The sequence below is a fragment of the Narcine bancroftii genome, chromosome 9 (assembly GCF_036971445.1).
Source record: "Narcine bancroftii isolate sNarBan1 chromosome 9, sNarBan1.hap1, whole genome shotgun sequence".
Lineage (NCBI taxonomy): Eukaryota > Metazoa > Chordata > Chondrichthyes > Torpediniformes > Narcinidae > Narcine > Narcine bancroftii.
Genome location: NC_091477.1, coordinates 53,909,656 through 53,933,128, shown reverse-complemented (window position 1 = coordinate 53,933,128; position 23,473 = coordinate 53,909,656).

The following is a 23,473-nucleotide window of genomic DNA, read 5'->3' as shown; positions in this document are numbered from 1 at the left end:
CTGTGACCATCGTAGGACTGGCTCCTGGACACTGGTCGGAGGAGAAATGGGGGGGGGGTTGCGGCAGGGATCTGTGTGACTGGTGTGGTGCCATGCGGAGGCGTGGCCAAAGGGGCCAGGGTTGACGTGTGAGAGTCGTATTGGATGGGTGGGGGGGGGCAGTTTCGTCCCACATGGCTGAAACGGGTCCCTGGTGGTCAAGGATGTACTGCGTGCCCCATAGCTGCCTGGGGATGGGGATGTATGCCCGGTCAGCATTGTCCTGGGCTGAAGGATGCCGTGGAATGGTGGGTGCTCCTGCTGGTGCCAGGTCCCTGGTTGAGACGGTGTCCTCCCTGCCTCTGCTGAACCTAACGTAGGTGTAGTTGTTTTTCGCATGTTGGAGGAAGACCTGCTCGACCAGGGGTTCGGCCTTGTGTGCTTACGTAGGAGCACCGGTCCCGGGGACATGAACCACGCTGGGAGGGACATTACAGTCGCTAACTTTCTGGAGAATGTGAACAGACTTTCATGAGAGGTCTCATTGGTAGCTATACATAGCAGTGACCGAATGGCATGGAGCACCTTGGGCAGGGCATCCTGCCAGTAATCAACAGCCCACCCTTTCGACTTGAGAGCCAGGATGATTCCCTTCCAGACCATCCTGTTTTTGCATTCCACTTCCCCATTGCCTCTCGGATTATAACTCGTTGTGCAGCTAGTCGCGATGCCCTTCGCCATCAGGTACTGGCGCAGCTCGTCACTCATGAAACTAGATCCCCAGTCGCTGTGGATGAAAGCTGGGTAGCAAAACATGGTGAAGATCTGCCCCAAGGCCCTGATGACGGTGGCCGTGGAGGTGTCCGGGCAAGGGATAGCGAAAGTGAAGCGTGAGTACTTGTCTACTACTGTGAGGAAGTAGACGTTTCGGTTCGTTGAATGCAGGGGCCCTTTGAAGTCCATGCCGAGATGCTCGAAGGGCCGAGTAGCCTTTGTGACATGGGCCTGAAGTGAGTGGAATAAACGGGGTTTACACTCCGTGCAGACCTAGCAGGCCTTGGTCATGTTCCTAACGTCCCTGATGGTATACAGCAGGTTCTGGGACTTAATGAAGTGGTACAACCTGGTGAAACCTGGATGGCAGAGGGAGTCATGCAATGTCTGCAACCTGTCATCGTGCATAGACACGCAGGTCCGAGAGAGGGCATCGGGGGAGTCATTAAACTTCCCAGAGTGGTACTAGATGTCATAGCTGTTGGTTGCCAGCTCGACTCTCCAGCGCAGGATCTTGTCGTTCTTGATCTTGCTCTTGTGGGTAGTGTTAATCATGAACACCACGGCCCGCTGGTCCATGAGGAGGATGAATCTCCTGCTGGCCAGGTAGTGGTGCCAGTGGCAGACTGCTTCCACATTTGCTTGGGCCTCCTTTTCAATGGTAGTATGCCCTAGCTTGGAGCCATGGAGGGTCCTAGAGAAGAAAGCGACAGGGCACCCCCTTGGTTGAGGGTAGCAGTGAGGGCTACCTTGGAGGCATCGCTCTCCACCTGGAAGGGGGTGTCCTCATCCACAGCCTGCATGGTCCGTGTTGTCCTGCCTGATGCGGATGAAGGCTGCCTGTGCCTCAGGTGGGAAGGGAAAGGTTGTAGCTTGGGCCAGTGGGTGGACCTTGTCCGAGAAGCGAGGGACCCACTGCGAGTAATAGGAGAATAGGTGAGGCGAGGTGGGTGGTGCTAAACACACTTCTCTTTGTTGTAAATGAGGTTCAGCTCCCTGGCCGTCTGGAGGAATTTTTCCAGGTTAGCATCATGGTCCTGCTGGTCACGGCCGCAGATAGTGACGTTATCCAGATATGGAAATGTCGCCTTTAACTTGTGCCAGTCTACCATGCAATCAATCTCCCGCTGGAAGACGGAGACCCCATTCGTGACCCCAAAGGGAACTCGACGGAACTGGTACAGGTGCCCATCTGCCTCAAAGGCAGTGTAAGGCTTGTCCTTCGGGTGGATGGGAATTCGGTGATACGCCAAATTCAGGTCAGTCATGGAGGAAACCCGGTAGTGGGCTATCTCGTTGACCATGTTGACGATCCTCGGCAGGGGGTGGGCGTCCAGTTGGGTATACCGGTTGATGGTCTGGCTGTAATCCATGACCATCCTCAGATTACTTCCCCCTTTGACCACCAGGACTTGGGATCTCCAAGGGGTGTTACTGGGCTCTATGAGACCTTCCGCCAGGAGTTGCTGCACCTCCGCCTTGATGAAGTCTCTATCTGTGGTGCAATAGTGCCTACTTCTGGTGGCCATCAGCTTGCAGCCTAGCGTAAAATGTGGGAAGAGTGCCGGTGGGGTGATGCGTAGTGTGGAGAGGCCTCAGGTTGGCCGGAGCTGGTAGGTTGGCGTGCTGTGTAACGTGAGTGGAGGTTGGGGCCCCCTGAAGGCAAGGGTGACACTCTGCAGGTGGCACTGGAAATCTAGGTCCAGGAGGACTAAGGCGCAGAGTTTGGGCATGACCAGGAACCTCAACCCTGTGTAAGTCACCCCTCCCACAGATATATCAGCCGAGCAGTGCCCGAGGGTACCAACAGTCTTATCCTTGGTGGCGAGGGCGATTGAGCAGGTGGTCTTTTAATCTCAGGGAGTGGGCCACGCTTGGGTGAATGAAGCTTTCAGTGCTGCCACTTTCGAACAGGCATTTTGTTATCTGCCTGTTGACTTGCACGTCTATTGTAGAGTGCTTGAGGTTATGAGGGACGTCCCTGGTCAGCGTGGTGGCAGCCAGGACTGTCTCAGAGTTGGAGTCATTGCACCCCGGTTGTCCACAGAGAGTTATGGCATCCGGAGGAGTGGGGAGCACTGGTCATTGCTAGTGTTGAGCATGTCGTTCTCATCATCGTTGGGGCCCCTCCGTGTCAGCCGCTGCCTGGCCCAAGATGGAGGCAGCACATGCGGGCCCATTGAGTGGCTGGCCTCTTTCCCCAGTTGTGTTTGTTGTGTCGGGGGAAGTGAAGTCGTTGCGGCTGGCGGCAGTGACATCATTATGTCTGCCAGAAGTGATGTCACGCCATGAGCCGGAAGTGTCGTCACTGTATTTCTCAGCAAGCAGCGCTGGTGAGGGCGGGGACTGGTCTAGGTGCTCGGGGCACATGCTGCGATCGTTGCTAGTGGAGCCGGATGCTGCACCATCAGAGTTGGGGAAGGCTGAAGTTGTAGCAGGAACAATGGTGCCGCCTGGCACGCACATGTGGAGGGGTCCACGAGGGAGGTGGAGAGGTCATAGAGGGCCACTGAGCTGCGGGCTGGTTTTGCGAGGCACACTTTAGCAAAGTGGCATCTCTTTCCGCATCGGGAATAGTACTGGTTCCTAGCTGGGCAGTTTCGGTGTGATCATCAGTCTGACCCACACCAGGACCCACAATACTTACAGGGGTGCCGGGCGCCTGCTTTAGAGACGTTCTCCTCCTCAGCTCGGTCTGGGGCTGCAGCTTCCAGGGTTCGGACATCTTCCACCGTCTTGGTCAGGGCGTAGATACTATCTTCAAGCAACTTCTGCTGGATGGCCCTTGAGTGTAGCCCTCAGATGAAGGCATCCCGGATCAGCCTCTCGACCTCCTCTGCACCTACCCCGGGTTCAGCCAGACATGGTCGGGCCAACTCTTGCAGGTATCCCAGGTAAGACTCAGCCATCTCCCTGTGTTGCTGGGCTCGGGTGTTGAGGAGGTACCTTGCACAGACCGCATTCATCAGGGGCTTGTACAAGTTCTCGAGAGTGTCCATTGCGCTCTTGTACGTGGATCAGCCTTTGGTTGACTGGAAGGCATTGGGACCCATCTTTAACCGGAGTAGGACTAGCCTCTTCCGATCTGTGTCCAGGATGCCGCCTGCATGCACCTCGATGATTGCCAGATCTCAAAGAATGTCTGGGCTTCCGGGTGGCGTGTGTCGACTTCAAGGCTCCCTGCGCTCAGGAGTTTTTCCATGGCAGCCGTGGGAAAATTTTGTGGATTAAATTGCGATGCGCTGTTAGCCAGAATCAGACACACACAAGGTAAAGACTGAACAACAGGCTTTAATCCACAAAGACCCACAGAGCCAGGCTGGCTGTAGCTGCAGCAACTCTGAGTGATGCCTCGGAAGGTCACCGCAGGCTTATATCCCGGAAGGTGATTGACACCTGACCGGGTGGGGCTTGATCCATTCAGGCCGACTGATTGACAGCCGGCCAGGTGTTGTACTGTCCCCTTACACTCCTGCAGGTACAGAGGTTGTCCCCTGCAGTAGGCTGGTGGTGTACTACCACAGCATCACTTTTGTTTTTCTCTCTCTCTCTCTCTCTCTCTCTCTCTCTCTCTCTCTCACAGACACACACACACACACACACACACACACACACACACACACACACACATTTTGTGTGTGTGTGTGTGTGTGTGTGTGTGTGTGTGTGTGTTTGTGTAAATTATCTTATTAAAAATGCAGATTATCTGATTAATAAGTTTGGAGATGACACAAACATTGGTAGAGTTGTGGATAGTGGATCAGTTGGAAATTTGGGCAAAGGAATGGAAGATACAGTTTAATGAGTTTGTATTTTGGGAATTCAAATGCAAGAAGAAAGTAGACAGTAAATGGCAGGATCCTTAGAACACTTATGTACAGTGATCTGGGGTGCAAGTTCATAGCTCTCTGGAAGTGGAATGGAGTAGGTAGGGTAGTGTCGAAGGCAGAAGACACGCTTACCTTCATAGGTCAGGCCATAGAGTATAAAAGTCAGTTGCAGCGGTATAAACCTTGAGTAAGGTGCATTTGGAGTATTGTGTGGAATACTGGTCACCATACTACTGCATGGATATGGATGTTTTGTGTAGGGTACGAAGGAGGTTCTCCAGGATGTTCCCCTGGTTGAAGTCTATTAACTATAAGGAGAGGTTGAATTGTTCTTGTTGAGCATCAGGGGCTGAGTGGTGACCTGTGAAAAGTATATAAAATTCTGAGAAGCACAGACAGAGTAGAAAGGCAAAACCTTTACACCAGAGTGGAAATGCCAAGAAGTAGAGTGTATTGATTTAAAGTGAAAGGGCAAAAGTTTAAAGGATATGTGAGAGGCTTGGTGTTTTTTTTTAAACATAGAAAGTCAGAGGGATGTGCTGCCAGAGGAAATGGTAGAAACGGGTTCAATGGTGAAGTTTAAGAGGCATGAACAGGCAGGGATGAGAGAGATGAAGAGACAAAGATTACTTTAGACTGGCATTGTGAGCGGTGTGATCATGGCCAGCTATAGAGTCTATTCCTCAGCTCTACTGTTGTATCTTCTATGTATACATGTGGATATAAATACACAACGAAAATATAAGTCATTTGACCAACATTTAAGAATAAAATGCCTCAATCCATGTGGTATTCCCCCCCCCCCCCCATAGCATGTCGAATAACTCAAAGACTTGTTGACTCAAACCAAGGCTTTTATTAACAAAAGACTGGAGCGTAGTACATCAAGGTCGACCAGTCTAGACTGACCTGGATCTGGTTAAGTGCAGCCCTTTATGACCTGGCCAGTAGGTGTGGCTATGGCTCTCAGCCAATCATTATCACTATATGAAAATATATACAAATATATACAGTGGTGATAGGATCCCATACTATCACATCCCCAAAAGAAATAGCATAGGATTTCTCAGGAGTTTAACACCCAATACCTGTTGAAGAAAATCTATTAAATTAGTCCAAAAAGAGTTCAGTTTGGGACATGTCCAGATTTAAAATTGGATTGGTTTCAAAAGGAACTTTTGAAGATCGCACTGGCATTTCCCAGAAAATGTGCAGCTGTTTTATGGAAATTGGACATGAATTTAGTATTAGATAGATGGCATGGTGAAATGCAAAGTTGTACATCTTTGGAAAAGATTCCATATAATTTAAAGAACAAATATGATAATTTTTTTGAAAATTTGGCTCCTTATATACAAAAGATTGGCATTCTAACTTTATAAATACTTATATTAAATCAATTAGTAGATTATAGTTTGAACTCTGTCACTCCCCAGCCTCACTTCACCTTATTTTTTTAAATTTTATTATTGTTAGATGTTTTATATGTACCTTTTCTTTTGTACTTGGATTTTGACCAAATTCTATATATTATACAGTAATGTTTTAGTTCATTTTATATTTAGTGGTTAGATTCATAGTTGTAGAGGTTAATATAATTAGGCCACAGTTTTAGTTATAAGGTAATATCCAGTATTGTTTATGCAATTAACCTATTTTGTTTTTTCTTTTTTTCTGTTCTCTTTTCTTTGTTCTTTTTCTTACTTTTGTGGGTGTCACATTTGTGGTCCGAAATGTGAAATTAATAACACCATCACCACATGCTTTACCAGTTGACCATCTCAGTGTCTTTATTTTCCTGCTTCCCTTATTTCATCATCCTGCACCTTCCACCTCCAGTGCATACCATCTGACTTCCAGTCAGGTTAATACATGCATATTCATTATCATGACATCCCTCCTTTCACCAGAAATAAACTTTATATCTTTATGTTTAAATGTAAACACTTTAACACTATCAATAGCATTTTTCTGCCTTCTGAACCAACAAAACAACTTCAAATTCAAAACAAAAATTCCCTCTTCACAAAATGTAACATAAACATGTTATAACCAAATGTAATATAATAGCTCAACTGTTCTTCTGTAATTATACTAATACAATGCTCATCTCATATGCAAAATGTAAACATGTAAATTTATACACCTCACATGTTTAAATTCCAATACTTTTGATTTTTTTTTCATTTAATACCAAATAGTCGACTAAACAAAATGCAATTCCTACAGCACTCATACATGTACTTTATGATGTATTGATCAAATACTGTCCAAATGTTCCCATTATCATTTCTCTTCCTTGGTGAGTAACATTACTGCGCTTCATTGAAACTCATTCCAACTATCACAAACTTTCACTTTCGTGATAATGCGGGCATGATTAGAAATATGGCACAAAATCTTCATATCGCTTAGGTGGTTTCCTGTCCCGTCTCGGCCTTCCTGCAATACTACTGTCGCAACTTGGTTGTTCACCCTCAGCACCGGAAACACTGCTTGCTGCAGCCTCTGGTGTTTCTGGTACTCTGGCCACTTCATCGGGAATGCTGGTAACTACCTCTGGAACATCATCTGGTCCCTCAGGTTGAGCATCTCGTATTGGACTTCCAACCACTTCACTCGATGTCGGTCTGGATTGGTACTTTTTGACACCAGACACGTTTCTTTTGTACAGGACTCCAGCTGGAGACTTGACTGTCACCATACTGCCGCTTCTGGATACAATCGTGTAGGGTTGATGGTAATAAGGTGTGTCTAGCTTACCACCACTCTCTTGCCTCACCAGAACATTATCTCCAGGCATGATGTCTGAGTACCTGGCTCCATGCCTCGAGTCTGCATACAGCTTTGTTGCTCCCTTCTTTTCAGCATCGTGGTCCCTCATCTCCTGGTCGTCCCTGATTTCCTTTATTTCGGGCATTTTTGTGCGGATTTTCCTCCCAAAAAGTACTTCTGCTGGACTTTTTCCTGTGGTTGCATGAGGCGTTGCCTGATAGACAGCTACATAGGATAGCAATGCTTCTCTCCAGTTCTGTCCTTCTGCATGAGCATTCCGTAATCATTTTTCAATGGACTGATTTTGTCTCTCAACTTCCCCATTGGCTTGCGGCCATTTAGGAGTTACTTTATGATGGTGGATACCTGTGGTCCTCATATATTCAGCAAATGTCTCTGAAATGAACTGTGGACCATTGTCAGAATATAGCGTAACAGGCAATCCATATCTCGCGAAGATCTCTGCCAATGCTTGTATTGTTTTTTCAGTGGTCGTTGACCTCATCACAGCATACTCATAGTATCTGCTGTAGTAATCTACCACTACCATGATTGTCTCACCAGTTGGTAAAGGTCCGAGAAAATCAACAGCTACATCGATCTACGGTCCTGTCAGGAGTTGCGTACTCCGGATCGGCTCTGGAGGATTACTCCTACTTGTGAGTTGACACCCATGGCAGGTTTTGATGAATTTCTCTGCGTCTTTATCACAACCTGGCCACCATACTTTACTCCTGAGGTTTTGCTTGGTACCAACAATACTTAGGTATCCTTCATGAGCTAATGATATGATCTTCAGTCTCAACCTCTGTAGTATCACCAGTCTACAACCCCTCAACACACACTGCCCGATGCAACACAGTTCGTCTCTAATGGGAATATATGCCTTGTGAATGCACTTGTCCCATTGTCCACTTTGGATACATTCTCTAACTTCCATGAGTTCTGGGTCATGTTCGGACTCTCTCTCGACTTCCCTCATTGTCACAGCTTCCAGTGTCGACTGAATAGCTACGAAGCGTACAAAGCTCTCTGCTTCTGTCCTCAGCTCTGACTTGGATTGTGGGCATCCATCTTTCAACAATCTGGACAGCGGATCAGCAATGTTTGCTTTCCCGGCAATGTGAACTACTCTGTACTTGTACGGTTGGAGTCTGAGCACCCATCGTTCTATCCTGGCACACGGTTTGGACCTGGCGGCATAGATCACCTCCAATGGTTTATGGTCCGTGATGAGTTCAAATTCAATGCCATACAAATATGCATGGAATCTCTCGAAGGCCCATACAAGTCCGAGTGCTTATTTCTCTGTCTGAGAATATCTCCTTTCCACATCTATCAAAGATCTGCTGGCATAGGCAATGATTCTTGGTCCCACATCATGCATCTGGACCAACACGGCTCCTAAACCAACAGGACTAGCATCTGCTATGACTTTGGTTGGTGCAGCTGGATCATAATACCCAAGAGTATCGGCATTCGTCAGACTTTGTTTCAGAGCTGTGAATGCTTCCTTCTGCTCAGAGCCAAAATGGAGTGGTACACCTTTCCTAGTTAGTTTCCTCAGTGGTTCTGCCAGTGTAGCAAAGTTAGGGATGAACTTTGCACAAAAATTAACCAATCCCAAGAAGCTCCTCATCTCCGTTGCATTCTGGGGTTCACGTGCATCTGCAACAGCTTTCACCTTGGCATCAGCTGGGTTTAGTTCTTCCCGTGTAAGCCTGTGTCCCATGAAGTCCATCTCTGAGACACCAAACTGGCACTTGTCTCCATTCACGGTAAGGCCTATCTCCTGTAGTCTGGATAGCACACGCCTCAACCGTCTGTCATGCTCTTCCTTTGTAGCCGCATGGACTATGATGTCATCAGAAATGTTGGCAACTCCAGGAATGCCTTGAATCATTCGATGGATTTCGTACTGGTAGATCTTAGAAGCTGCATTGATGCCGACCGATAGCCTCTTGAACCGGTACAATCCACAGTGAGTCACAAATGTTGTCACATCCCTGGATTCTGGGTCCAGCTCTAATTGATGATAGCCCTATTTTAAATCAATTTTTGAGAACACCTGACTGGTAGTTAACTCCTGAAGTACTTCCTCCACTGTTGGTATGGGGTGTCGTTCTCGAATTATAGCTTCATTGGCCATCCTCATATCAACACACAGTCTTATGTCACCATTTGGTTTGGGCACGATCACTACTGGGCTGACCCATTGTGTTGAATGTTCTACAGGTTCAATAATGTCTTGCTCGATCAACTCTTTGATTTTGGTCTTGACTTTTCCACGAAGTCCAAATGGAGTTCTGCGCACTGGTTGCGCCTTGGGTTTGACCGTTTTGTCCACTGCTAGCTTTAGTTGTCGACCTTTCAGCTTTCCTACTCCCTGGAAAACTGTGGGGAATTCTTGCTTCATATCCTCGTTTGACTGAACTGAATTGACATGAGCTCCAATATGAAGTATTGCCAGGTCTTGCGCCATGCTTCTACTCAGCAATGGTTCTCCCCTCTCGTCTATGACAACAAACTCTGCTTCGGTGTACTTGTCACAAGCTTCAACAGTCGCAGTGAAACATCCAATGGTCTGCAATGGCTTGGTTGCTGTGTATGGATACAGTTTCTTTGAACACTTCTTTGATGTACAAATGATCTTTTTTCTTTTCAATTTCTCCCATAAATGTCGGTCAATTACATTACTGTCACTGCCTGAGTCTACAATGACCGGAACTGTCACACCACCAATTATCACTGGGACCTTCTCATGATGTACATCAATCAATGTAAACCGATAGAATTTCTGCCCATCCTGGTTGTCATCATCATCGTCACTTTCTGGGTCACCTTCTATATGGCGAATAGTGCCTTTCCTTCCAGGAGACTTTCCTTTCCCCCAAGCTTTGCCCTTAGAAGCTGTACTCTTCCCATTCTGGTTTGCATTTGACTTGCTTTTGCACTTCTTTGCAAAGTGGTCCTTACCTCCACACTTTCTACAAACTTTGCCTTTTGCTAGGCAGCATGGGTCTTTTCCAAAGTGACCTCTGTTTCCACATCTGTAACACTCCAAGTCATGTGTTGGCATATTTCTTGGCTGGCTATGGCTATGCGAGAGTCTATTTACTTGTTGACCAACTTTGTCTTTACTGGGCTGGCTTGAGTTGTCTTTCAGTTTCATGATATGAAATTGCCCCTCAACAGCCTCTAATGCAGCAGCCATTGTTAAAGCATTGGTAAGTTTCAACTCACCCCCTTTTTCCAGCAGTCGCCTTCTGAGTTTGTCTGATCTGCAGTGCTGCACAACTTGATCCAATAACTGGTTGTCCAAATCAGCTACCACGTAATTGCATCCCACAGCCAGTTGTCGCAATCTCGTCACGTACTGGGCAACCGTTTCTCCATCTTCTTGTTTTGTTTTGCGAAACAAATGGCGTTGAAATGTAGCATTCGGTGTCACCACATAGTGTGCATTCAATGCATCTATGGCTTTCTGGTATTCCTCCTTCCTTCCAATATTCGAAAGCGTCTTAAAAGTTTCCCGAACTGCGGGTCCTGCGGTGAAGAGAAGTAACGCCCTCCGCTGTGCTTTCTGTTCCGCTGTACTGCTATCGAGAAATAGGCCACGACTGTCGGCGTAGGCTTCAAATTCTTCCAGCCATGCCTTCCAATTCACACTCACAGTGCTTGCATCACCCGTCGGGTCAAAATGAGGAACACCTCGAAGTGTTAGAAATTCAGCTCCAGTGACTGCCATGAAGAAAACCTTCCAGCTCAAAGCCACCGATTCAAAATCCAAAATGTTTCTCCTCATTGCCAATGTCACATTTAAAATCCAAAATGTATATCCTCGTCGCCAATGTCACATTTGTGGCCCGAAATGTGAAATTAATAACACCGTCACCACATGCTTCACCAGTTGAACATCTCAGTGTCTTTATTTTCCTACTTCCCTTATTTCATCATCCTGCACCTTCCACCTCCAGTGCATACCATCTGACTTCCGGTCAGGTTAATACATATCATGCATATTCATTATCATGACAGGGGGGCGTTCTGTGAGGGAGGAAGTGGGTGTAGGAGAGGGGGAGACAAAATGATATTGATCTTGATCTATAGTAATTTGGCTATGTATGGACTTTTTACATGTGTTAATAAAAAAAGAATAAAATGCCTGCTCATTTTATATTTGATCCAGGGGTGGTACAGACTGTGCAGTTGTCTCACAGCTTCACCATCTTGGGGTTGTCCTGGCCTCTACTCCTAAGTGTGTGGAGTTTACACTTTCTCTCTTTGACTGCTTATGTTTTCCTGGGGCCTTTAGTTCCCTCCCATGTTCCAAAGAGTTGCCACACTTGGTTGAATTCGGTAAATTATCTTGAATGTAGGGAGGTGGGAGGAGACTCAGGGAGGGGAGGAGGCTGTTAATGTGCCCCTGAGAAAGAATAAAGTACTGGGAATGAAGTGGAGAAATGGGTTGGGAGAGTGTTTAGACTGTAAGGGCCAAATGGCCACACGTTGTGCGGAAGGAATTAAAATATGTTAATATATTTGTGTCAAAATTTGGGTGAGAAAGGGAAATCAACATTTTGAAAGTTGATGCAATTTATGTTAGATTTTTCAATTACCTTTACTTCGAAGTACAGGCATTAGATTTTCATCTGTTTATTGGAAAATATTCTCAGTGGCACAATGAAAACAGTAAACATTCACCATAAAATGATCACCAGTGCCAGTAATAATCCACTGGTGACATTCTTTCAAAGAAACTCGCTTTGCATTATTTTTCTAAATTCGCAGTGAAAATATAAAAAAATGAATGTGTGAATAGAAATATCCTTTTTGAGTCAAAAAGTTTGACCTCGGGCTGAATTAATACTAGGAGTTGTGGGGAAAAGAGAAACCAATGATTATGAATTGATTCCCCAAATGGTAGCTTACTATGCAAGAAGGTTTGGTGTATAATCAAAGACAATTATGGGGCTTGTAGCTCATTTAATGTATTTCGTAGGGCACAGACTCATGGGCCTGAAGAGCTGTATGCAAATATTTGCCAGTCTGAGCAACTATTAGTTATACTGTTAATTGTCAGCTCTATTTTGGTGTTTAATATATGAATATTTCATTAGATTTCTCAGTGTTTATGCAACTTCCAAAAAAGCCTTCTGCAATAATTTATTGAGTTATCTGGAGTATTTCACTTGCTGCAAGGCAGAGCCTGAAGCTGGAAAATTGAATGTTGGTGCCATAATTTGCAGACACAAAAAGGCGCGCAGCCCTCTTCTAACTAACGGCTTGTGACTCCTCCCCTTTAAAGGCTGTCATGCCATATCCCTGCCCCCAGGTCAGTGTGAGCCAACAACTCAAGAGATGCTGTCCGGCTCTAGCTAGTAAAAGCCTTCAGTTCCAGTAACTTCCGTCTTTTGGGTAATTGATCGTGCATCATTTATAGGAAGAGCTCAACTTGGGATTTGACTTACCTCTTGCCGTGCTCAGAGGGTCTTACTAATTAGAAACCAGCTGAAGGAATGAGTTGCCAGTCCAGATAGAGCATAAAGTCAATATAAAGAGTGCCTTGGGCCATCAGGGTTACTGGTGGGGTGGCCGTTTACCTGGATGCTCATTGTGGCCCTGGATAGTTGATGTGGTTGGTGTTGTTCCAGGGTTACCAATGCCACCGTCAGCTCATTGTCCAAGGGGTTCCGATTTCTTCTGGTCGTCCGACAGGATGGCGGTCGTGACGACGGCCCCCATGGCTCGCACACGGCTCCGTTGTCGCTTGCTCGGCAAGAAGAAGGACAAGGCGGAGGTGATGTCATTGCCGGAAGTGACAAGGGAGAAGACAGAAGGGAGATCATAGTGGGCGGTGGTCTCCGTAGCATGCGTGTGCGGGCATCCCCTTTCCCCAGAAGTGGCGGTCCCCGTTCGCACATGGCGCTGCTGGGCTTGGGGCTTTGCTTTACCGACCTACAGACCTTCGCAAAGAGTCTCTTTCTCTACAATTGGCATAAGTGGCATTCTTGGCAGGGCAGTCTTTCCTCAGGTGCTTCCCCTGTCCGCAGAAATAGCATGTCAAGGGGGGGAGGGGGGTGCTGATGGCACCAGATGTCAGGTCAGAATGGAGGGTTTGCGATCCCGCCTCCCAAGATGGCAGTGCCTGTGTCCTGCACGGGGTGGCCACGTGCTCACTGAAGAATGATTCAGCATTGTGGATGACCCCTTCTAGGATTTTCGCTAGCTCGAAGGTTTGAGGTAGGGGTTCAATTATTTCTGTTCAAGTAGCCTTTGTAGTCAGATCAGGTGCCAGCAACACAGCCACATAGCAGCTGTGCATGCTGTTCAGCACTTGCAGCCTGGCAGTTGCAGTCTCTTACAAGCTCATACAGGGCCCTGGCAAATTAGTTGGAAGTCTCTCCGGGTTGCTGTCTGCGTGAGTGGAGCATGTGCCACATATAGACCTCGTTCACCTGTACTTTGTACTGGTATTTTAGGACGTCCATGGCTTCTCAGTGGGTTCAGCAGTCCTGAACCATCCAGCAGACCCAGTGCCCAATGTACAAGAGTAGTAGATGGTACCTATCCCCGTCATCCTGGATCGTGTCTGCAGAGGCAACGAGGAATCTTTCGAGGCAGCGATACCAGAGAGTAAATTTGTTGGCCACCTCAGGTTCTCTCTGATTGGTGTCCAGGCGATCAAACTTCTGGTACTTGTCCATGTTCCAAGGAAGCAAAAATTCTAGCTAATAAAATTGATGTACCATGAATTAGCCAAAATTCTCAAATGTGTGTAACACTCTTCACAAACATATTGTGTTTTTTTAAAAGGCATACAGCCCTTCTGGCCCTCCAAAATACATCTACAAACCCCATAGCATTTTTTGGAATGAAGGAGGACACCGGAGCACCCAGAAAAAAACCCGGACAGACAAGCCGGGAGAACATGCAAACTCTTCTCAGAGAGCACAGATTTGCCCCTGGCTCGCTGGTCCTGAAATAGCATGGCTCTAACTACTATGCCAACAACACCAACAAAAGTTTAAAGAGAGCATAAAAGAATTAAAATTCACTTGATGAGGCTCTGAACCCAGAATGTTGACTGTCTCTCTCCCTTCCAAAGATGCAGCGGAGTTTCCTGGGAAGTTTGTTTTAAAATCGTACTCAACTGCTGCATGCTTAATCATCATTAATAGATGTATCTTAAAGCTTGATAGTTTTATTTTAGATGTAAAACTTAAAAAAAATCCACTAAATAAATTAAAAAAAATAAAGAAACTGCATATTTTAAAATAAAAGAAAATTTGATTTAATTCTTCAACTCAAAAAATAATCAAGGGGCCTTAAGTGTAACAAAGTAAGATCATAATTAACTGACAAAATGTTTCTCGATACTGATTGAGCAAATACTAATTTTTCAAAGCTTTTCAAAAGTACTTACCATAAATATTCGTGTATAATGTGACCTGTGTATAATGTGACCCTCCCCATTTATGAGGGGATAAAGGGGGAAAATTTTACCACCGTGTATAATACGATCCCTCCCCTCCCCCACCTGAGTCACGTTGCCGTCTCTCCGGCCACCAAGTCACACTGCCATCTCTCACAACTCCCCTCCCCTCACCCATCCAAGTTGCACTGGTGTCTCTCAAAACCCCCCCTCCCCTCACCCACCTGATCGCGAAGTCGTCTCTAGTCACACTGCCGTTCGCCCGCCTACCCGAATTGCATTGCCTCTTGCTCGCCTGCCCCGTCACTCGAGTTGCACTACCACTCGCCCGTTCGCTCGCACGCCCGGCTGCCCGAATCGTATTGCCGCTCAGCCACCAAAGTCGCGCTGCTGCTTGCCTGGACGCCCGAGTCGTGCTGCAGCTCACCCACCCACCTGGCCACCTGAGTTGCATTGCTGCTCATCTGCCCAGCTGCCTGAGTCATGCTGCTGGTCACCTGCCTGCCCGAGTCATGCTGTCGCTTGCCTGGTCACCCACCCGGCCTCCCAAGTCACGCTGCCGTCTACTGCGCCCGCTCGCCTGCAGAATTTTTTTAAAATTTTGTTCTTGAGTATAATGTGACCCCACCCCCCTATTTTTGAGGGGAAGAAGGGAGAAACATTTTTGTATTATACTCGAATATTTACAGTAAATTGCTCAAAGAATTATAAAACCTTTCCATTCAGCATACTGTATCCTTGTTCCACTTCCATCAGGGTGGAGGTGCAGGAGCCTCAAAATCAGGCTGTCAGGCTGGGAGATAGCTTATTTTTGTAGGCTGCGAGATTGATAAACAGTATCTTGACATTTTGGGTCTCTTATAAATGAAACAAGGTTAGAACCTTAGAACCATAGACCAATTACAGCAGAGAAACAGGCCACCTCGGCCTCTCTAGTCTGTGCCGAACATTTTTTTTCCTAGTCCAACTGACCTGCACCCAGCCCATAGCCACCCACCTCTCCAATCCATGTACGTGTCCAAATTCTTCTTAAATGTTAAAATTGAGCCTGCATTCAGCACTTCAGCCAGATGCTCATTCCACACTCCCACCACTCTCTGTGTGAAGACATTTTCCCTCATGTTCCCCTTGAACATTTCCCCTTTCACCCTTAACCCATGTTTCTGGTTTATATCTCACCCTCAAAAGTCTGTCTATATTTACTCTGTCTAACCCCCTCATAATTTTAAATACTTCTATCAAATCTTCTCTCTTCTTCTATGCTCCAGAGAATAAAGTCCTAACCTGTTTAACCTTTTCCTGTAACTCAGTTCTTGAAGTCCAGGCACATCCTAGTAAATTTTCTCTGCACTCTTTCCACTTTATTGATATCTTTCCTCTTGTTAGGTGATCAAAACTGCACACAATACTCCAAATTTGGACTCACCATGTCTTATTCAACTTTTACATAACTTCCCAACTCCTGTATACAATAGTTTGATTTATGAAGGCCAATATGCCAAAAGCTCACTTTACAACCCTATTCACCTGTTACTCCACTTTCAGGGAATTAAGTGTCTGTATTGCCAGATCCCTCTGTTCTACCACTCTCCGCAGTGCCCTACAATTTATGTCCATTCTTGGTTTGTCTTTCCAAAATCCAACACCTCACATTTGTCTGCATTAAACTCCATCTGCCATTTTTCCAGCTGGTCCAGATCCCTCTGCAAGCTTTGAAAACTTTCATCGCTGTCCACAACCCTTCTTAGTGTCATGTGCAAACTTGCCACATTATCATTCGTATCATTGATATAGATGACAAACAACAATGGTCCCAGCACCGATCCCTGAGGCACACCACTTGCCGCAGGCCTCCAGCCTGAGAAGCAATCATCAACCACTACTCTCTGGCTTCTCCAGTTCTGCCATTGTCGAATCCAGTTTACTACTTCACCTTGAATACCCAGCGTCTGAACCTTCCTGACTAACTTTACATATAGGACCTTGTCAAAGGCCTTACTAAAGTCTATGGAGACAACATCTAGAGCCTTTCCTTCATCAAACTTCCTGGTAACTTCAAAAAACTCTACAAGATTGGTGTTACAGGTTACATTATTATGGTTGTAGATAAATATGTCTTTAAAAGAGATAGATTGTGGGGGTTTAGTGTAGGTTATTTCACAAACAGAGTAACACTTCACAAAAAAACATCTCATTTAAAATGCAAAAGCTTTGCTGAAGCTGGACTTTGAGGCTTTGGTTGATTTTATAGAGACAATGGAACTGCTTTGAAAAAAACTTCAAAAGGAGGAGCAAATTGGAACAGAGTCCAGACTCAAGTGCTGATAAGATCTTTCAAAGATTGGGTTTGAAGCCTTGGGAGAGGTATTTGGTTTTTACAAGCAGAGAGAGAAAAAAACAAACAGGATTCTTCTCTAAGAGAGAGAGGGGGAGAAAGAGAAAGAGTGAGAAAGAGAAGTCAGTTCTACAGTAGTAGTTGAGGTTGCAGCATGACAAGTTGGTAGGCTTGTTGAAAACCCCATTCGTGAAGCCAAGCCATGACTTGTGCTATCAGATGGCAATAAATTTGACTTGACATCTTGTCCTAATAGTGACACTGAACTAGCAGTGCCTCTTTGTGTACCTTCAAAGGGCAAATAAAAGTTTTGTGTACTGGACAACAAACAGTAACTTGAATCTTGACACAATACAGATAACATTTGCCCCTGAGGAGAGCTGGAATAAGCTGGAGCCCGATTCACTAGTGAGGACCAGGGCCATCTATTTTGGATTTCCACATGAGGCACGTGGAAGTTGCACAGTGGGTAAAAGCCTTCATTCTGTGACTGAATATCAAATGTCAAGGTGAGCAAGGTTGAAGTAAAGTCAAAAAGTTGGCATAATTTGCATATCAATAATCACAGGACATGTGACTGACTGGAGCAGTAATTCAAGACTTTATATAAAGCAGGCAGAATACTGCACAAGTATGCTAAAGAAAACAGAAAGCCCACTTGGCATCTGCTGACCTTTAACAGTTTCAAGCTGGAGGCACAGCAAGAACAACAAATTCCATTTTTTTAATTTTTAGTACTCAGAAGCAAATCCTGAGGGTCATCAGCTGCCCAAACAGGACTGAACAGCCCTTCCAACAGGAGATAAGGCTATTCTATCCTCAGCTATTGTGCTCAGTGACGCTCCCGCAATGTTACGCCACTTCTCTCTCTCAATGCTGATCCAATATCAGCATGGATGCTCCCTCAATGTTGTCTCAATGCTGATTTCAGTGTGGTTCTGATGTCAGTCTGATATCAATGCAGGGACCAGGGTTCAAAGCTTTTACTGCACAAAGGACTTGAATATATGTGCATCAGCCTGAGGAGAAATCGAATAACCATAGAACATCTCAGCACAGAAACCAACTCTTTGGCCCATCTACTGCATGCCAAACTATTATTCTACCCATGTTCTATTGTTCTGCCATGTCCCTGTAGCTAGAGTGCAGCCCTCCATACCCCTACCGTCCACGTACCTATCCAAATCCAAACACATCTGCTGGTTTTGATCTTTCCCACTCTACGTGTGACTTCATTGGAGATTCAAGACCCAAAGGCAGCAGAAGTGGGATGGAAAAGAATTGAAGCTGCTTCAGATAGCCAAGTAATTGAAAAGCATGGAGCCATTGTTAAACTAGCAGGGGCAGGATGTGTCTGTAAACTAGTGATGAGGCAAAGGCAGAGACAAGGCTCAAACACAGGAGAAATAAAGGTGGTGAATGTGGATCAGAACTGTCAATGGTGTAAGAGAGAGGCTCAGATTTCTCTGATTATAATTGCTTTGGCATTTATGATTAAGGGCATAAGGCCTTTAGTAATTAAGCTGTGGACCCATTTCCAGAGACTGTGAGAATATTGGTGATACCTGTGATCACCTTGCATATTCGATTGCATTGAATAAAGTGCATTAGCAGCTTAAATATTTTTGGAAATAAACCGATGATATATACCAATTTGAATTTAGACATAAAGGTTCTTTTGGCCCACGAGCCCATGCTGCCCAATTACACCCAATTACCCTATAACCCCCATATGTTTTGAATGGTGGAAGGAAACCAGAGCCCCCAGGGAAAGCTCATGCAAACATGGGAAGAATGTACAAACTCTTTCCAGACCATGCTGGATTTGAACCCTGGTCATTGGCATTGAAACAGTGTTATGTTACAAGCTCAATTACGGTTTCAATATAATTGAGACAATAGGAACATTTATGAACTGTGAAACAAAATGGAAATGCGTTTACCATCCCGGGGAGCAGCACTTTGGGAGTGTCTCTCCTCTTCCTATTTTTTTTTGAGTGAGTCATGAATGGTTCCCACCTACAGGTGGAGAAGCTGCCATTCATTACTTTGGGACCTTTTCTTGTAATGAGAGGTGAAAGGATACAAGGCTGTCCCTGGATCAGGTGAGCATGGAGCATGGAGAGTGGAACATTGATAATGTTTGTACAATCCTGGAAATTGAATCCTGAGAGTAGATGATTAATGTATCCCTGTTATCAGAAGAATCTTTATGTGCTGGCTTGGTCTTCACTTTGCAGCTTTGTTTCAACTCACCATGATTATTTTCACCTTAGTTCAACATAATGATGAGAAGGAGTGTTTAATGTCCCTCATTTGGATGGTTATAGATAATTTGGGATACCGATTGCAGAGATCGGTTCATTTTTTTCACTGCTTTCTAATCCTTCGAATGAATCTTCTACATATATGATTAAATACTTCAATTTTTATTGATGATGGCCCCAAAAGCACCCCATAAAGACAAATTTCTTTAAAAAATATTTGTTTTTCTTGCACTGAAAAGAAGTGTGTGCATTATTTAATGATAACCATTCATTTTCCTTTCAAATATGGATTTGGTACATTGTCTGTTCGAGAACACAAATATATATTTTAGTCATTGACATGACCACTTGGCTGATGGGGCAATGGATTCAATAAAGAAATAGATGGCAATAGGCACCTTTGAATTTATAGGTGTTATTTATTGTTATCACCAATCCAGCTAAAATTCACAGAAACCAAAAGTCATTTGTTTGATTTCTTTGGGATGACTAAAAATGTGGCATGTCTAGCATGCAAAATAATGGATAACGCACCTTCAAAATGATCAAGAACGTGAAAGTTCAAAAATGGAAGCTCCACTCCTACCTTTAATGGACCACGTTATGATTTACTTTCTTTCTCTCCCTCACCCTCTCTCTCTCTCTCTTCCCCCTCTGTAGATACTGAGCAGTTCCACAACTTTCTGCTCGATAGTGATGCAAATGGTTTCACTGTTTTAAAAATCCAAATCCAGGTTTTAGACGATTTGAAACAATGTTTACATTTGAATGACTCCTTTCCTAAATCAGTAGCCAAGACCTGCATTTTTGTGTTGTGTCAGCACAGGAATTCTGTTTGCATTCAACTTTTTGTCAGAATTTGTCTAATTACTGTGGCTGGATTTTAAAGCCACATCCTGTTCTTCAGATAGTGATGAAAGGTTGGTAATTTTAAGTAATCACTGTGTGAGGGTAGATGTTTGGAGAAATATTTGAGTGTGCAATGTTTATCCAGGGAGAGAGCCTGAAAGAGAAAGGGCTCCGACCCGAAACGGTGATTAGATATCTTTGCTTCCTATGGACGCTGCTGAGTTTCTCCAGCACTTTTGAGTATTTACAACAATCCTTGCTTCACTGAATAAGAAAACATTGCTTTTGTAAAGACAACAGTCATTGACATTCGAAACAGAGCAAGGGGAGAGTGAATCCATCACATTATTGTTCAGTTGCACCATCAAAGATTCTTTCCACACAATGACACTATGCAAAACTAGACAGCAATCTTTGATGTTCATTCCAAGGAGGGCAACAGCATCACGATTGAGTCAGTATGTACCACTACCATTTAAACTCTGCTCAATTTAAAAAGAGGCTGCCACAATTTGGGAACCTTTCAGTACTTAAAGTCATTTAAGGGCCATGTGTTTTGACCACTATTGCATTTGGATATATTTACACTAATTATGTTTCAGTAGAAATTATGAATAGGATGCACGATTTGCAAAATGACTTGCATATGTGAGTGTTAACAGTTTTTCCCATTGTTGTTCCCTTTCCCATATCCCCCCTGCAGCTCCTCCCACCCCAATACTCATTTCTGTCCCTCTTCCTCCTTGCCCCATTTTTCTACACAAACCAAATCCCCCATCAGGTTCCACCTGTACCTCACCTCTGGTAATGGTTCCCATTCTTTCCTTTTTTTACTTATCAGATTCCAGCACAGTTTGTCCTTTTCGTCCCTGCTCTCAGTCTTGATGAAGGTCTTGCAACATCAACAATTCCTCTCCCTCACCCCCCCCCCACCCCGCAAGCCTACATCTGCTTTATACTCTTTCTGCCTTGTCTGCTTCCATCTATCACCCGTCTACCTCTGTACCCCAACTCCACCCTTCTTCCCCCTCTCCACCACCCCTAAACTCTTGAAACATCAAAAATTCATTCTCCCCACCCAATCCCATTCTCCTGCCACCCCACAGAGATGCAGTTGGATGAAAGAAAAATAGAGGGTTACGGGATAGGGAGGGTTTAGTACCCTATTCATAGGAAGCAATGCAGAGGTCGGTGCAACATTGAGGACCGAAGGGCCTGTACTGTGCTGTATTGTTCTATGGTCTATCCTGTAACTGAGCAAATCATCCTGGAATTGTATTGATATTTATTTTAAATTAACAGACACATGATTAGAAACTTGAACTTTTAATAGTTAGGCTGAATTATCTGTGGTTAGAAATTGATTAAATTCAGTAGAAAACAGGTAAGCTGACCTGATTGTTTTCTACACTCCTCATTAAGTGTCTGATAAATCTTTCAGTGGGTTAACTCAATCAGCCATTTAACATACTTAAGAATGTTTTAACAAGATTAACTCAATCAGTTTTATCAGCACCCAGCATCAATCAGTCGTACAATCTCTTGGAGTTACTGTAGACACTTCCTCCTCCAAGACTGCTTGTCTTGTTTATTGGAATTCTTGGTACCCTGCTTATTATTGAAGTTTGCTCTCAGCTGGAGTTTAAATTCAGCTCGCTTGTAAAAGACAAGAATCCCACCCTGCACTCAGGGCATGTTAACCCTTTCTGCCACAGTTTGTTTGCAAGACAAGTTCCCCTGATGGAGAATGGCTCACCTTGATCCTTCAAAGCATGAATTGTATTTCACAGCTTGAGGGAGAAATGAGAAAGAGATGACAAAAAGCAGGTATCATTGTACATTGTGTACAGATTTGGTTACGTGACTACAGGAAAGATATCAATAAGATTGAACGAATGCAGAGAATATTTACAAGGATTTTGCCAGAACTTGATGAACCGATTTACAGGGAAAGGTCAAACAGATTAGGATTTTATTGCCTGGAGTGCAGAAGAATGGAGGGAGATTTAAGAGAGTTATACAACATTATGAGGGGTAGAGATGGAAGCAAGCTTTGTGCATTGAGGTTAGGTGAGACAGGAACTAGAGGACATAGTGAAAGGTGGGATGTTGAGGAGAGGTATTAGGGGGAACTTCACGCCAGAGCAGGGAACGGGTTGCCAGCCGAACTAGTGAATGCGGGCTCAATTTTGACATTTAAAAATTTGGATATGTATACAGATAGGAAGCACAAGGAAGGCTATGATCCGGGTGCAGGTCAATGGACTTTGGCAGAATATCAGTTCAGCATGGGCTAAATGTTCCAGAGGGTCAGTTTCTGTGATATAGTGTTCTATGGACCAGCTACTGGGGTTACTGCAGTTACACAGGTAATGAGGATTGGTGTCACCATTTAGATTAGTGGAGATAATAAGATAAACAACAGACAAATACCCTTACCTCTGGCGTGTGATTCTCTTTTGCTCAACTAAGAGGAGAAAAGATCCCTGCGTCATTTGACAGACGTACAGACAAATCAATTTCAACAAAGATGCAAGGGAGAAGTCATGCTTATTTCTTGGCTAAAGAGTATTCTGATACAACAAGCTTCTGGTTGGCTTACCATCGCTGGGTGTTTTCCAAAGACCGATGGATAATTTGCTCCAAGGTCTGCCGGAATGATGTCTGAAAAGAAAGCAAGGAGGCTTTAGAAGGTGTACTTCAGTTCTGAGATACACAAGTACTGTTAATGAAAGACAAGGATATCCCTGGTTTGAATTGGTTTGACACTAAAAATCTTAGCCCAGTTGAGCTTGTTTAAAAGTGCAGAATTGGTATCTCCCCTAGCTTCCCTCTGTGTACAGCTGAGTTGCATTTGAATTATCACCAGCTGTGCAGAAGTCCTGATGGCATTATGAAAGAGCAAGATTTTTTTCTTCTTTGATACAGTACTTTAACCTGACATTGATAGATTACAGGAATCTGAATGTAAAAACCAACATTATGATACCTTTTCCTTTCTCTTTACCCTTCTCTGTTACAAGCCAAAACCTGCACGTATTTATTGATGTCCTGGGAATCAATCTGCTGACAGTTCATTGAGGCACACTCCATCCCTCCTTTTCTAACATGGTGTCTTCATTGCTGAGAGGTCTTCAAGGTAGATCCAGTCAGCCTATGTACAATATAATTACAACTTCCCTTTCTTTAAAATCAGAGTCCTTCTTCCCTTTCACTTTGAGCGAAAAGG